Raw genomic sequence first — 14,306 nt, 5'->3', positions numbered from 1 at the left:
CGCGCTACCAGGCGTCGGGCCGGTAGACCCGAGGCACCAGAGCGGATGGAGGCTCAGAGCCCTCCAGACCCAGACTCCGCCATGGGCCCAGTTGCTGTCCTTTTGGCCCGCGAGCCCCTCGACCTGCACCTGGCCGCCCCCACCGGCGCCCAGCCCCGGCGCCGCCACCTGTGTGCCTGTGTGTCCCTCCACAGCTCCCTCCGACAAAAGCCCCGCCCCACCACCACCCCGCCCCTCTGGCGTGTCACCGCGGTTGGGTGCGGGAGCGGGATCGAGGGCAGGGGCCGCTTCCCCGGGCCTGCCGGCCACCAGGGGCGGGGTCCTGAGCTCGGCGGGGGGTGTGGGGGCAAGGGTGGCCTTGCCGGGGCAGAGGGGCCGTGGCGACTCAATGGTGGCTCCCGGTGGCTTCGGGCCGGCTGCTGTCGGGCAGGAGGGCCGGCCCGGGCTGCGGCCGGGCTGCGCCTAGCGCCGCGTGGGCGGGCAGGACCGATGCCCAAGGGACCGCGGGCCCCGGGCCCTGAAGCCTCCGGGGCCACGTCCCTGTGAGCGACGTGCGGGATCTTGGGCGGGGCGCCAAGCGCCGAAGGGTTTGCTGGGTCACGGCCGCCCTGGGCTGGGAGGTGGTCGCCAAACCCTCCGCCGCCGCCCGATACCCGAGACCTCCGTTCCCCCTGCCTGGGCGGGCGAGGGGGCCCTGCCGGGGCGGGCCGGCCGCCAGGCTGGCGTTAAGGCGCCAGCGCCAGCGAAACTGGGCCTCAAGAGGCCGCCCGCGGCCCCCCGCCCCCGTCTACGGCCATACCACCCTGAACGCGCCCGATCTCGTCTGATCTCGGAAGCTAAGCAGGGTCGGGCCTGGTTAGTACTTGGATGGGAGACCGCCTGGGAATACCGGGTGCTGTAGGCTTTTTGCCTCCCGCTCCGCCCGCCTTCTCCTTTACTCGCCCGCGGCGGGGGCCGCCGGCTCCGCCCCCGCCGGGCCCCGCTGCAGGCCCCACCTCCTCAGGCCCCTCCCACCACGGCGCGCGCCGGCGGGGGCGCTCCCCGCCGGCCCGGCCGGCCAGGCGGCCAGAAGGCGGCCCTGGAAGGCAGCCGCACCCCAGACGCTCCCGGGGTGGCTGGCCCAGACCCAGACTCCGCCGCGGGCCCAGTGGCCGTCCTTTCGGCCCGCGAGCCCCTCGACCTGCACCTGGCCGCCCCCACCGGCGCCTAGCCCCGGCGCCGCCATCTGTGTGCCGGTGTGTCCCTCCACAGCTCCCTCCGACAAAAGCCCCGCCCCACCACCACCCCGCCCCTCTGGCGTGTCACCGCGGTTGGGTGCTGGAGCGGGATCGAGGGCAGGGGCCGCTTCCCCGGGCCTGCCGGCCACCAGGGGCGGGGTCCTGAGCTCGGCGGGGGGTGTGGGGGCAAGGGTGGCCTTGCCGGGGCTGAGGGGCCGTGGCGACTCAAAGGTGGCTCCCGGTGGCTTCGGGCCGGCTGCTGTCAGGCAGGAGGGCCGGCCCGGGCTGCGGCCGGGCTGCGCCTAGCTCCGCGTGGGCGGGCAGGACCGATGCCCAAGGGACCACGGGCCCCGGGGCCTGAAGCCTCCGGGGCCACGTCCCTGTGAGCGACGTGCGGGATCTTGGGCGGGGCGCCAAGCGCCGAAGGGTTTGCTGGGTCACGGCCGCCCTGGGCTGGGAGGTGGTCGCCAAACCCTCCGCCGCCGCCCGATACCCGAGACCTCCGTTCCCCCTGCCTGGGCGGGCGAGGGGGCCCTGCCGGGGCGGGCCGGCCGCCAGGCTGGCGTTAAGGCGCCAGCGCCAGCGAAACTGGGCCTCAAGAGGCAGCCGTCGGCCCCCGCCCCCGTCTACGGCCATACCACCCTGAACGCGCCCGATCTCGTCTGATCTCGGAAGCTAAGCAGGGTCGGGCCTGGTTAGTACTTGGATGGGAGACCGCCTGGGAATACCGGGTGCTGTAGGCTTTTTGCCTCCCGCTCCGCCCGCCTTCTCCTTTACTCGCCCGCGGCGGGGGGGCCGCCGGCTCCGCCCCCGCCGAGCCCCGCTGCAGGCAGTAGTCAAGGTGGTTTACCTGCCCGAGCAGGAAGCTTGGGCGACGGCAGAAGTGGGAAGAAACTCTTGAGCACAGGTTCTTGGGATCCACGGAGCAGCGCATGCACATGCCATGGGTGCCTACACAGCTGGCTTGCTTGTCTGTGGGGAAAGGCGAGATGGGTCAGGGCCTGGGTTCCTGAGGGGCTGAGAATCAAGGCAGGGATAGAAGAAAGGGGACAGGCCCACATCCCCTGAACCCACGCCGGCGCCCACTCACCTTTGTGGAAAATACGATTGAAAAGTGCCCGCAAGAATCTCTTCAGATGCCTCCAGAGTTGAGGGAAGAAGGGGAGGGGGGAGGCCGGGAGCAGGGTGAGCCCTGAAATCCAACCCTTGTCCTGTCACACCCCAGCAGCCCTCCCACCTCAGCCCCTTCAAGACCCCAGGGCTCCCCCAACCGCGCTGCACAGATCCTGCCCTGACCATAGTCACCATGTTGATCCCCACGTTGAGCAAGATGAAGCTGACCGGGATCAGAAGAATTGAGTATCCTTGCTCCTGGCATTTCCTGGGGATGGGGCCAGTGAACGGCTCGGCTCGGTAGTAGTTTCGCTCACCCATGGCCGTTGGTCCCAGGACTGCCTGGGCCCTCTGCCCTCCAGTTTTAACTGGGAGCCAGACTGGGTCATAATGGGGCAGGTGGTGAGGTCACAGTGAGGGAGGGGGATGAAAAGGAGGGCCCAGAGTGGCATTCCCTGGTAACCAGGGTCAGGTAAGCTGAGCCTGGACAGTCAAACAGGGCCCGGTGGCCGGCATACATCCCCTCGAGCGGTCACTCATTCGCTCACCGCCCGCTGACTCACTTGTTCAAATGACACATTGCGTCTCTTGGCCCCTCTTGAGACTAGGAAGACCTTGGCCTCAGAGGCCTGCTGAAGGCCTGGCTGGAGTCCAGAGCCTCAGCCTTCTTCATGCCCTTCACTGGGCCTGGAGCTGGACCTGCCCAGATGTGGAACCTCCCAGTTTGGAAGCAACGTCTTGTATGAGGCTCTCTGTGGACAGGGACAGCTGAGACACAGAGGAGGTGCCCAGAGACCAGGGGTTTGGAGTCTGCAGCTGCAGATGTACTTAGTGCATGGTATAGGACCAGGAGGGGCCTGCTGGCAGAACTGTGGCCACTAAACCAAAGGGACCCTCAGGCCAAGAAGGGGACACTGGCTTCTTATTGCAGGAAGCCAAGCGCAGGGACCCAGGCTGGCAGAAGGAGTGGCGCTTCCAAGCCACAGACCACCAATGTTTCCTGGACTCTGGAGCTCTTTATTCCTCTCTCCATGCCCTGCCGCCCCCTGCCCCTGCCCCCATTTGCTGCTGGTAAGTTCATTTTCCCAGTCTGGCTCCCGTGCAGAGAGGGCCTGGAGGCCGAGGTGGAAGGTAGCAGCGAGTTGGCCCGCGCTTGGCCCTCCTGCGGTTGCCGCTTCAGCACCAGACTGTCATACACACCTGGTAGTTGGCATTGCCTCCCGGGTTCCGGCTGAGTGGCATGAAGGTGGGCGGGGGTGGAGGGTGCTCGGTAGCCTGGACGTCGGGCAGGAGGTGAGAGGGGCGGAGGAGCAGCGCTGAGCTGGGAGCCGGGGCCCGCTGGTCCGAGGCCTCGGCCAGTACCGTGAGGGAGGCGGAGGTGGCCACAGGGCGCCGCAAGGGCAGGATCTCAGCCCATTCGGCCAGCGGGTGCCGCACCTCGTGGGGATCGCGGGAGTAATCCAAGTGTCCCGTGGAGGGATGCAGGCTGCGGTTGGACTCGCTGTGAGCACAGCTGGGGAGGCTACGTCTGTGGGCCGGTGGGGTGTCGCGCTACCAGGCGTCGGGCCGGTAGACCCGAGGCACCAGAGCGGATGGAGGCTCAGAGCCCTCCAGACCCAGACTCCGCCATGGGCCCAGTTGCTGTCCTTTTGGCCCGCGAGCCCCTCGACCTGCACCTGGCCGCCCCCACCGGCGCCCAGCCCCGGCGCCGCCACCTGTGTGCCTGTGTGTCCCTCCACAGCTCCCTCCGACAAAAGCCCCGCCCCACCACCACCCCGCCCCTCTGGCGTGTCACCGCGGTTGGGTGCGGGAGCGGGATCGAGGGCAGGGGCCGCTTCCCCGGGCCTGCCGGCCACCAGGGGCGGGGTCCTGAGCTCGGCGGGGGGTGTGGGGGCAAGGGTGGCCTTGCTGGGGCTGAGGGGCCGTGGCGACTCAATGGTGGCTCCCGGTGGCTTCGGGCCGGCTGCTGTCGGGCAGGAGGGCCGGCCCGGGCTGCGGCCGGGCTGCGCCTAGCGCCGCGTGGGCGGGCAGGACCGATGCCCAAGGGACCGCGGGCCCCGGGCCCTGAAGCCTCCGGGGCCACGTCCCTGTGAGCGACGTGCGGGATCTTGGGCGGGGCGCCAAGCGCCGAAGGGTTTGCTGGGTCACGGCCGCCCTGGGCTGGGAGGTGGTCGCCAAACCCTCCGCCGCCGCCCGATACCCGAGACCTCCGTTCCCCCTGCCTGGGCGGGCGAGGGGGCCCTGCCGGGGCGGGCCGGCCGCCAGGCTGGCGTTAAGGCGCCAGCGCCAGCGAAACTGGGCCTCAAGAGGCCGCCCGCGGCCCCCCGCCCCCGTCTACGGCCATACCACCCTGAACGCGCCCGATCTCGTCTGATCTCGGAAGCTAAGCAGGGTCGGGCCTGGTTAGTACTTGGATGGGAGACCGCCTGGGAATACCGGGTGCTGTAGGCTTTTTGCCTCCCGCTCCGCCCGCCTTCTCCTTTACTCGCCCGCGGCGGGGGCCGCCGGCTCCGCCCCCGCCGGGCCCCGCTGCAGGCCCCACCTCCTCAGGCCCCTCCCACCACGGCGCGCGCCGGCGGGGGCGCTCCCCGCCGGCCCGGCCGGCCAGGCGGCCAGAAGGCGGCCCTGGAAGGCAGCCGCACCCCAGACGCTCCCGGGGTGGCTGGCCCAGACCCAGACTCCGCCGCGGGCCCAGTGGCCGTCCTTTCGGCCCGCGAGCCCCTCGACCTGCACCTGGCCGCCCCCACCGGCGCCTAGCCCCGGCGCCGCCATCTGTGTGCCGGTGTGTCCCTCCACAGCTCCCTCCGACAAAAGCCCCGCCCCACCACCACCCCGCCCCTCTGGCGTGTCACCGCGGTTGGGTGCTGGAGCGGGATCGAGGGCAGGGGCCGCTTCCCCGGGCCTGCCGGTCACCAGGGGCGGGGTCCTGAGCTCGGCGGGGGGTGTGGGGGCAAGGGTGGCCTTGCCGGGGCTGAGGGGCCGTGGCGACTCAATGGTGGCTCCCGGTGGCTTCGGGCCGGCTGCTGTCAGGCAGGAGGGCCGGCCCGGGCTGCGGCCGGGCTGCGCCTAGCTCCGCGTGGGCGGGCAGGACCGATGCCCAAGGGACCACGGGCCCCGGGGCCTGAAGCCTCCGGGGCCACGTCCCTGTGAGCGACGTGCGGGATCTTGGGCGGGGCGCCAAGCGCCGAAGGGTTTGCTGGGTCACGGCCGCCCTGGGCTGGGAGGTGGTCGCCAAACCCTCCGCCGCCGCCCGATACCCGAGACCTCCGTTCCCCCTGCCTGGGCGGGCGAGGGGGCCCTGCCGGGGCGGGCCGGCCGCCAGGCTGGCGTTAAGGCGCCAGCGCCAGCGAAACTGGGCCTCAAGAGGCAGCCGTCGGCCCCCGCCCCCGTCTACGGCCATACCACCCTGAACGCGCCCGATCTCGTCTGATCTCGGAAGCTAAGCAGGGTCGGGCCTGGTTAGTACTTGGATGGGAGACCGCCTGGGAATACCGGGTGCTGTAGGCTTTTTGCCTCCCGCTCCGCCCGCCTTCTCCTTTACTCGCCCGCGGCGGGGGGGCCGCCGGCTCCGCCCCCGCCGAGCCCCGCTGCAGGCAGTAGTCAAGGTGGTTTACCTGCCCGAGCAGGAAGCTTGGGCGACGGCAGAAGTGGGAAGAAACTCTTGAGCACAGGTTCTTGGGATCCACGGAGCAGCGCATGCACATGCCATGGGTGCCTACACAGCTGGCTTGCTTGTCTGTGGGGAAAGGCGAGATGGGTCAGGGCCTGGGTTCCTGAGGGGCTGAGAATCAAGGCAGGGATAGAAGAAAGGGGACAGGCCCACATCCCCTGAACCCACGCCGGCGCCCACTCACCTTTGTGGAAAATACGATTGAAAAGTGCCCGCAAGAATCTCTTCAGATGCCTCCAGAGTTGAGGGAAGAAGGGGAGGGGGGAGGCCGGGAGCAGGGTGAGCCCTGAAATCCAACCCTTGTCCTGTCACACCCCAGCAGCCCTCCCACCTCAGCCCCTTCAAGACCCCAGGGCTCCCCCAACCGCGCTGCACAGATCCTGCCCTGACCATAGTCACCATGTTGATCCCCACGTTGAGCAAGATGAAGCTGACCGGGATCAGAAGAATTGAGTATCCTTGCTCCTGGCATTTCCTGGGGATGGGGCCAGTGAACGGCTCGGCTCGGTAGTAGTTTCGCTCACCCATGGCCGTTGGTCCCAGGACTGCCTGGGCCCTCTGCCCTCCAGTTTTAACTGGGAGCCAGACTGGGTCATAATGGGGCAGGTGGTGAGGTCACAGTGAGGGAGGGGGATGAAAAGGAGGGCCCAGAGTGGCATTCCCTGGTAACCAGGGTCAGGTAAGCTGAGCCTGGACAGTCAAACAGGGCCCGGTGGCCGGCATACATCCCCTCGAGCGGTCACTCATTCGCTCACCGCCCGCTGACTCACTTGTTCAAATGACACATTGCGTCTCTTGGCCCCTCTTGAGACTAGGAAGACCTTGGCCTCAGAGGCCTGCTGAAGGCCTGGCTGGAGTCCAGAGCCTCAGCCTTCTTCATGCCCTTCACTGGGCCTGGAGCTGGACCTGCCCAGATGTGGAACCTCCCAGTTTGGAAGCAACGTCTTGTATGAGGCTCTCTGTGGACAGGGACAGCTGAGACACAGAGGAGGTGCCCAGAGACCAGGGGTTTGGAGTCTGCAGCTGCAGATGTACTTAGTGCATGGTATAGGACCAGGAGGGGCCTGCTGGCAGAACTGTGGCCACTAAACCAAAGGGACCCTCAGGCCAAGAAGGGGACACTGGCTTCTTATTGCAGGAAGCCAAGCGCAGGGACCCAGGCTGGCAGAAGGAGTGGCGCTTCCAAGCCACAGACCACCAATGTTTCCTGGACTCTGGAGCTCTTTATTCCTCTCTCCATGCCCTGCCGCCCCCTGCCCCTGCCCCCATTTGCTGCTGGTAAGTTCATTTTCCCAGTCTGGCTCCCGTGCAGAGAGGGCCTGGAGGCCGAGGTGGAAGGTAGCAGCGAGTTGGCCCGCGCTTGGCCCTCCTGCGGTTGCCGCTTCAGCACCAGACTGTCATACACACCTGGTAGTTGGCATTGCCTCCCGGGTTCCGGCTGAGTGGCATGAAGGTGGGCGGGGGTGGAGGGTGCTCGGTAGCCTGGACGTCGGGCAGGAGGTGAGAGGGGCGGAGGAGCAGCGCTGAGCTGGGAGCCGGGGCCCGCTGGTCCGAGGCCTCGGCCAGTACCGTGAGGGAGGCGGAGGTGGCCACAGGGCGCCGCAAGGGCAGGATCTCAGCCCATTCGGCCAGCGGGTGCCGCACCTCGTGGGGATCGCGGGAGTAATCCAAGTGTCCCGTGGAGGGATGCAGGCTGCGGTTGGACTCGCTGTGAGCACAGCTGGGGAGGCTACGTCTGTGGGCCGGTGGGGTGTCGCGCTACCAGGCGTCGGGCCGGTAGACCCGAGGCACCAGAGCGGATGGAGGCTCAGAGCCCTCCAGACCCAGACTCCGCCATGGGCCCAGTTGCTGTCCTTTTGGCCCGCGAGCCCCTCGACCTGCACCTGGCCGCCCCCACCGGCGCCCAGCCCCGGCGCCGCCACCTGTGTGCCTGTGTGTCCCTCCACAGCTCCCTCCGACAAAAGCCCCGCCCCACCACCACCCCGCCCCTCTGGCGTGTCACCGCGGTTGGGTGCGGGAGCGGGATCGAGGGCAGGGGCCGCTTCCCCGGGCCTGCCGGCCACCAGGGGCGGGGTCCTGAGCTCGGCGGGGGGTGTGGGGGCAAGGGTGGCCTTGCCGGGGCAGAGGGGCCGTGGCGACTCAATGGTGGCTCCCGGTGGCTTCGGGCCGGCTGCTGTCGGGCAGGAGGGCCGGCCCGGGCTGCGGCCGGGCTGCGCCTAGCGCCGCGTGGGCGGGCAGGACCGATGCCCAAGGGACCGCGGGCCCCGGGCCCTGAAGCCTCCGGGGCCACGTCCCTGTGAGCGACGTGCGGGATCTTGGGCGGGGCGCCAAGCGCCGAAGGGTTTGCTGGGTCACGGCCGCCCTGGGCTGGGAGGTGGTCGCCAAACCCTCCGCCGCCGCCCGATACCCGAGACCTCCGTTCCCCCTGCCTGGGCGGGCGAGGGGGCCCTGCCGGGGCGGGCCGGCCGCCAGGCTGGCGTTAAGGCGCCAGCGCCAGCGAAACTGGGCCTCAAGAGGCCGCCCGCGGCCCCCCGCCCCCGTCTACGGCCATACCACCCTGAACGCGCCCGATCTCGTCTGATCTCGGAAGCTAAGCAGGGTCGGGCCTGGTTAGTACTTGGATGGGAGACCGCCTGGGAATACCGGGTGCTGTAGGCTTTTTGCCTCCCGCTCCGCCCGCCTTCTCCTTTACTCGCCCGCGGCGGGGGCCGCCGGCTCCGCCCCCGCCGGGCCCCGCTGCAGGCCCCACCTCCTCAGGCCCCTCCCACCACGGCGCGCGCCGGCGGGGGCGCTCCCCGCCGGCCCGGCCGGCCAGGCGGCCAGAAGGCGGCCCTGGAAGGCAGCCGCACCCCAGACGCTCCCGGGGTGGCTGGCCCAGACCCAGACTCCGCCGCGGGCCCAGTGGCCGTCCTTTCGGCCCGCGAGCCCCTCGACCTGCACCTGGCCGCCCCCACCGGCGCCTAGCCCCGGCGCCGCCATCTGTGTGCCGGTGTGTCCCTCCACAGCTCCCTCCGACAAAAGCCCCGCCCCACCACCACCCCGCCCCTCTGGCGTGTCACCGCGGTTGGGTGCTGGAGCGGGATCGAGGGCAGGGGCCGCTTCCCCGGGCCTGCCGGCCACCAGGGGCGGGGTCCTGAGCTCGGCGGGGGGTGTGGGGGCAAGGGTGGCCTTGCCGGGGCTGAGGGGCCGTGGCGACTCAAAGGTGGCTCCCGGTGGCTTCGGGCCGGCTGCTGTCAGGCAGGAGGGCCGGCCCGGGCTGCGGCCGGGCTGCGCCTAGCTCCGCGTGGGCGGGCAGGACCGATGCCCAAGGGACCACGGGCCCCGGGGCCTGAAGCCTCCGGGGCCACGTCCCTGTGAGCGACGTGCGGGATCTTGGGCGGGGCGCCAAGCGCCGAAGGGTTTGCTGGGTCACGGCCGCCCTGGGCTGGGAGGTGGTCGCCAAACCCTCCGCCGCCGCCCGATACCCGAGACCTCCGTTCCCCCTGCCTGGGCGGGCGAGGGGGCCCTGCCGGGGCGGGCCGGCCGCCAGGCTGGCGTTAAGGCGCCAGCGCCAGCGAAACTGGGCCTCAAGAGGCAGCCGTCGGCCCCCGCCCCCGTCTACGGCCATACCACCCTGAACGCGCCCGATCTCGTCTGATCTCGGAAGCTAAGCAGGGTCGGGCCTGGTTAGTACTTGGATGGGAGACCGCCTGGGAATACCGGGTGCTGTAGGCTTTTTGCCTCCCGCTCCGCCCGCCTTCTCCTTTACTCGCCCGCGGCGGGGGGGCCGCCGGCTCCGCCCCCGCCGAGCCCCGCTGCAGGCAGTAGTCAAGGTGGTTTACCTGCCCGAGCAGGAAGCTTGGGCGACGGCAGAAGTGGGAAGAAACTCTTGAGCACAGGTTCTTGGGATCCACGGAGCAGCGCATGCACATGCCATGGGTGCCTACACAGCTGGCTTGCTTGTCTGTGGGGAAAGGCGAGATGGGTCAGGGCCTGGGTTCCTGAGGGGCTGAGAATCAAGGCAGGGATAGAAGAAAGGGGACAGGCCCACATCCCCTGAACCCACGCCGGCGCCCACTCACCTTTGTGGAAAATACGATTGAAAAGTGCCCGCAAGAATCTCTTCAGATGCCTCCAGAGTTGAGGGAAGAAGGGGAGGGGGGAGGCCGGGAGCAGGGTGAGCCCTGAAATCCAACCCTTGTCCTGTCACACCCCAGCAGCCCTCCCACCTCAGCCCCTTCAAGACCCCAGGGCTCCCCCAACCGCGCTGCACAGATCCTACCCTGACCATAGTCACCATGTTGATCCCCACGTTGAGCAAGATGAAGCTGACCGGGATCAGAAGAATTGAGTATCCTTGCTCCTGGCATTTCCTGGGGATGGGGCCAGTGAACGGCTCGGCTCGGTAGTAGTTTCGCTCACCCATGGCCGTTGGTCCCAGGACTGCCTGGGCCCTCTGCCCTCCAGTTTTAACTGGGAGCCAGACTGGGTCATAATGGGGCAGGTGGTGAGGTCACAGTGAGGGAGGGGGATGAAAAGGAGGGCCCAGAGTGGCATTCCCTGGTAACCAGGGTCAGGTAAGCTGAGCCTGGACAGTCAAACAGGGCCCGGTGGCCGGCATACATCCCCTCGAGCGGTCACTCATTCGCTCACCGCCCGCTGACTCACTTGTTCAAATGACACATTGCGTCTCTTGGCCCCTCTTGAGACTAGGAAGACCTTGGCCTCAGAGGCCTGCTGAAGGCCTGGCTGGAGTCCAGAGCCTCAGCCTTCTTCATGCCCTTCACTGGGCCTGGAGCTGGACCTGCCCAGATGTGGAACCTCCCAGTTTGGAAGCAACGTCTTGTATGAGGCTCTCTGTGGACAGGGACAGCTGAGACACAGAGGAGGTGCCCAGAGACCAGGGGTTTGGAGTCTGCAGCTGCAGATGTACTTAGTGCATGGTATAGGACCAGGAGGGGCCTGCTGGCAGAACTGTGGCCACTAAACCAAAGGGACCCTCAGGCCAAGAAGGGGACACTGGCTTCTTATTGCAGGAAGCCAAGCGCAGGGACCCAGGCTGGCAGAAGGAGTGGCGCTTCCAAGCCACAGACCACCAATGTTTCCTGGACTCTGGAGCTCTTTATTCCTCTCTCCATGCCCTGCCGCCCCCTGCCCCTGCCCCCATTTGCTGCTGGTAAGTTCATTTTCCCAGTCTGGCTCCCATGCAGAGAGGGCCTGGAGGCCGAGGTGGAAGGTAGCAGCGAGTTGGCCCGCGCTTGGCCCTCCTGCGGTTGCCGCTTCAGCACCAGACTGTCATACACACCTGGTAGTTGGCATTGCCTCCCGGGTTCCGGCTGAGTGGCATGAAGGTGGGCGGGGGTGGAGGGTGCTCGGTAGCCTGGACGTCGGGCAGGAGGTGAGAGGGGCGGAGGAGCAGCGCTGAGCTGGGAGCCGGGGCCCGCTGGTCCGAGGCCTCGGCCAGTACCGTGAGGGAGGCGGAGGTGGCCACAGGGCGCCGCAAGGGCAGGATCTCAGCCCATTCGGCCAGCGGGTGCCGCACCTCGTGGGGATCGCGGGAGTAATCCAAGTGTCCCGTGGAGGGATGCAGGCTGCGGTTGGACTCGCTGTGAGCACAGCTGGGGAGGCTACGTCTGTGGGCCGGTGGGGTGTCGCGCTACCAGGCTTCGGGCCGGTAGACCCGAGGCACCAGAGCGGATGGAGGCTCAGAGCCCTCCAGACCCAGACTCCGCCATGGGCCCAGTTGCCGTCATTTCGGCCCGCGAGCCCCTTGACCTGCACCTGGCCGCCCCCACCGGCGCCCAGCCCCGGCGCCGCCACCTGTGTGCCGGTGTGTCCCTCCACAGCTCCCTCCGACAAAAGCCCCCCCACACCCCGCCCCTGTGGCGTGTCACCGCGGCCGGGTGCGGGAGCGGGATCGAGGGCAGGGGCCGCTTCCCCGGGCCTGCCGGCCACCAGGGGCGGGGTCCTGAGCTCGGCGGGGGGTGTGGGGGCAAGGGTGGCCTTGCCGGGGCTGAGGGGCCGTGGCGACTCAATGGTGGCTCCCGGTGGCTTCGGGCCGGCTGCTGTCGGGCAGGAGGGCCGGCCCGGGCTGCGGCCGGGCTGCGCCTAGCGCCGCGTGGGCGGGCAGGGCCGATGCCCAAGGGACCGCGGGCCCCGGGCCCTGAAGCCTCCGGGGCCACGTCCCTGTGAGCGACGTGCGGGATCTTGGGCGGGGCGCCAAGCGCCGAAGGGTTTGCTGGGTCACGGCCGCCCTGGGCTGGGAGGTGGTCGCCAAACCCTCCGCCGCCGCCCGATACCCGAGACCTCCGTTCCCCCTGCCTGGGCGGGCGAGGGGGCCCTGTCGGGGCGGGCCGGCCGCCAGGCTGGCGTTAAGGCGCCAGCGCCAGCGAAACTGGGCCTCAAGAGGCAGCCGTCGGCCCCCGCCCCCGTCTACGGCCATACCACCCTGAACGCGCCCGATCTCGTCTGATCTCGGAAGCTAAGCAGGGTCGGGCCTGGTTAGTACTTGGATGGGAGACCGCCTGGGAATACCGGGTGCTGTAGGCTTTTTGCCTCCCGCTCCGCCCGCCTTCTCCTTTACTCGCCCGCGGCGGGGGCCGCCGGCTCCGCCCCCGCCGGGCCCCGCTGCAGGCCCCACCTCCTCAGGCCCCTCCCACCACGGCGCGCGCCGGCGGGGGCGCTCCCCGCCGGCCCGGCCGGCCAGGCGGCCAGAAGGCGGCCCTGGAAGGCAGCCGCACCCCAGACGCTCCCGGGGTGGCTGGCCCGGACCCAGACTCCGCCGCGGGCCCAGTGGCCGTCCTTTCGGCCCGCGAGCCCCTCGACCTGCAACTGGCCGCCCCCACCGGCGCCCAGCCCCGGCGCCGCCACCTGTGTGCCTGTGTGTCCCTCCACAGCTCCCTCCGACAAAAGCCCCGCCCCACCACCACCCCGCCCCTCTGGCGTGTCACCGCGGTTGGGTGCGGGAGCGGGATCGAGGGCAGGGGCCGCTTCCCCGGGCCTGCCGGCCACCAGGGGCGGGGTCCTGAGCTCGGCGGGGGGTGTGGGGGCAAGGGTGGCCTTGCCGGGGCAGAGGGGCCGTGGCGACTCAATGGTGGCTCCCGGTGGCTTCGGGCCGGCTGCTGTCGGGCAGGAGGGCCGGCCCGGGCTGCGGCCGGGCTGCGCCTAGCGCCGCGTGGGCGGGCAGGACCGATGCCCAAGGGACCGCGGGCCCCGGGCCCTGAAGCCTCCGGGGCCACGTCCCTGTGAGCGACGTGCGGGATCTTGGGCGGGGCGCCAAGCGCCGAAGGGTTTGCTGGGTCACGGCCGCCCTGGGCTGGGAGGTGGTCGCCAAACCCTCCGCCGCCGCCCGATACCCGAGACCTCCGTTCCCCCTGCCTGGGCGGGCGAGGGGGCCCTGCCGGGGCGGGCCGGCCGCCAGGCTGGCGTTAAGGCGCCAGCGCCAGCGAAACTGGGCCTCAAGAGGCCGCCCGCGGCCCCCCGCCCCCGTCTACGGCCATACCACCCTGAACGCGCCCGATCTCGTCTGATCTCGGAAGCTAAGCAGGGTCGGGCCTGGTTAGTACTTGGATGGGAGACCGCCTGGGAATACCGGGTGCTGTAGGCTTTTTGCCTCCCGCTCCGCCCGCCTTCTCCTTTACTCGCCCGCGGCGGGGGCCGCCGGCTCCGCCCCCGCCGGGCCCCGCTGCAGGACCCACCTCCTCAGGCCCCTCCCACCACGGCGCGCGCCGGCGGGGGCGCTCCCCGCCGGCCCGGCCGGCCAGGCGGCCAGAAGGCGGCCCTGGAAGGCAGCCGCACCCCAGACGCTCCTGGGGTGGCTGGCCCAGACCCAGACTCCGCCGCGGGCCCAGTGGCCGTCCTTTCGGCCCGCGAGCCCCTCGACCTGCACCTGGCCGCCCCCACCGGCGCCTAGCCCCGGCGCCGCCATCTGTGTGCCGGTGTGTCCCTCCACAGCTCCCTCCGACAAAAGCCCCGCTCCACCACCACCCCGCCCCTCTGGCGTGTCACCGCGGTTGGGTGCTGGAGCGGGATCGAGGGCAGGGGCCGCTTCCCCGGGCCTGCCGGCCACCAGGGGCGGGGTCCTGAGCTCGGCGGGGGGTGTGGGGGCAAGGGTGGCCTTGCCGGGGCTGAGGGGCCGTGGCGACTCAATGGTGGCTCCCGGTGGCTTCGGGCCGGCTGCTGTCGGGCAGGAGGGCCGGCCCGGGCTGCGGCCGGGCTGCGCCTAGCTCCGCGTGGGCGGGCAGGACCGATGCCCAAGGGACCACGGGCCCCGGGGCCTGAAGCCTCCGGGGCCACGTCCCTGTGAGCGACGTGCGGGATCTTGGGCG

At 70.1% G+C, this 14,306-nt stretch overlaps 8 non-coding genes across 8 annotated transcripts; all 8 read left to right on the top strand.

Annotated features, from left to right (window-relative positions):
* The first annotated feature begins 785 nt into the window (after positions 1-785).
* LOC137213547 (5S ribosomal RNA) lies at positions 786-904 on the top strand. The gene has a single exon (XR_010938183.1). It is a non-coding gene; the product is annotated as a 5S ribosomal RNA (ribosomal RNA).
* Positions 905-1,841: 937 nt separating this feature from the next.
* On the top strand, positions 1,842-1,960 carry LOC137213536 (5S ribosomal RNA). The gene has a single exon (XR_010938172.1). It is a non-coding gene; the product is annotated as a 5S ribosomal RNA (ribosomal RNA).
* A 2,702-nt stretch (positions 1,961-4,662) lies between these two features.
* On the top strand, positions 4,663-4,781 carry LOC137213524 (5S ribosomal RNA). Its single transcript, XR_010938161.1, has one exon. It is a non-coding gene; the product is annotated as a 5S ribosomal RNA (ribosomal RNA).
* Positions 4,782-5,718: 937 nt separating this feature from the next.
* Positions 5,719-5,837, top strand: LOC137213513 (5S ribosomal RNA). Its single transcript, XR_010938150.1, has one exon. It is a non-coding gene; the product is annotated as a 5S ribosomal RNA (ribosomal RNA).
* A 2,702-nt stretch (positions 5,838-8,539) lies between these two features.
* LOC137213501 (5S ribosomal RNA) lies at positions 8,540-8,658 on the top strand. Its single transcript, XR_010938139.1, has one exon. It is a non-coding gene; the product is annotated as a 5S ribosomal RNA (ribosomal RNA).
* A 937-nt stretch (positions 8,659-9,595) lies between these two features.
* Positions 9,596-9,714, top strand: LOC137213490 (5S ribosomal RNA). Its single transcript, XR_010938128.1, has one exon. It is a non-coding gene; the product is annotated as a 5S ribosomal RNA (ribosomal RNA).
* A 2,695-nt stretch (positions 9,715-12,409) lies between these two features.
* LOC137213478 (5S ribosomal RNA) lies at positions 12,410-12,528 on the top strand. The gene has a single exon (XR_010938117.1). It is a non-coding gene; the product is annotated as a 5S ribosomal RNA (ribosomal RNA).
* Positions 12,529-13,466: 938 nt separating this feature from the next.
* Positions 13,467-13,585, top strand: LOC137213467 (5S ribosomal RNA). Its single transcript, XR_010938106.1, has one exon. It is a non-coding gene; the product is annotated as a 5S ribosomal RNA (ribosomal RNA).
* The last annotated feature ends 721 nt before the right edge of the window (positions 13,586-14,306 follow it).

Source organism: Pseudorca crassidens, chromosome 19, assembly GCF_039906515.1.
Source record: "Pseudorca crassidens isolate mPseCra1 chromosome 19, mPseCra1.hap1, whole genome shotgun sequence".
Taxonomy (NCBI): Eukaryota; Metazoa; Chordata; class Mammalia; order Artiodactyla; family Delphinidae; genus Pseudorca; species Pseudorca crassidens.
The sequence above is the reverse complement of the archived record's forward strand: the minus strand, read 5'-3'. Positions and strand labels throughout refer to the sequence as shown.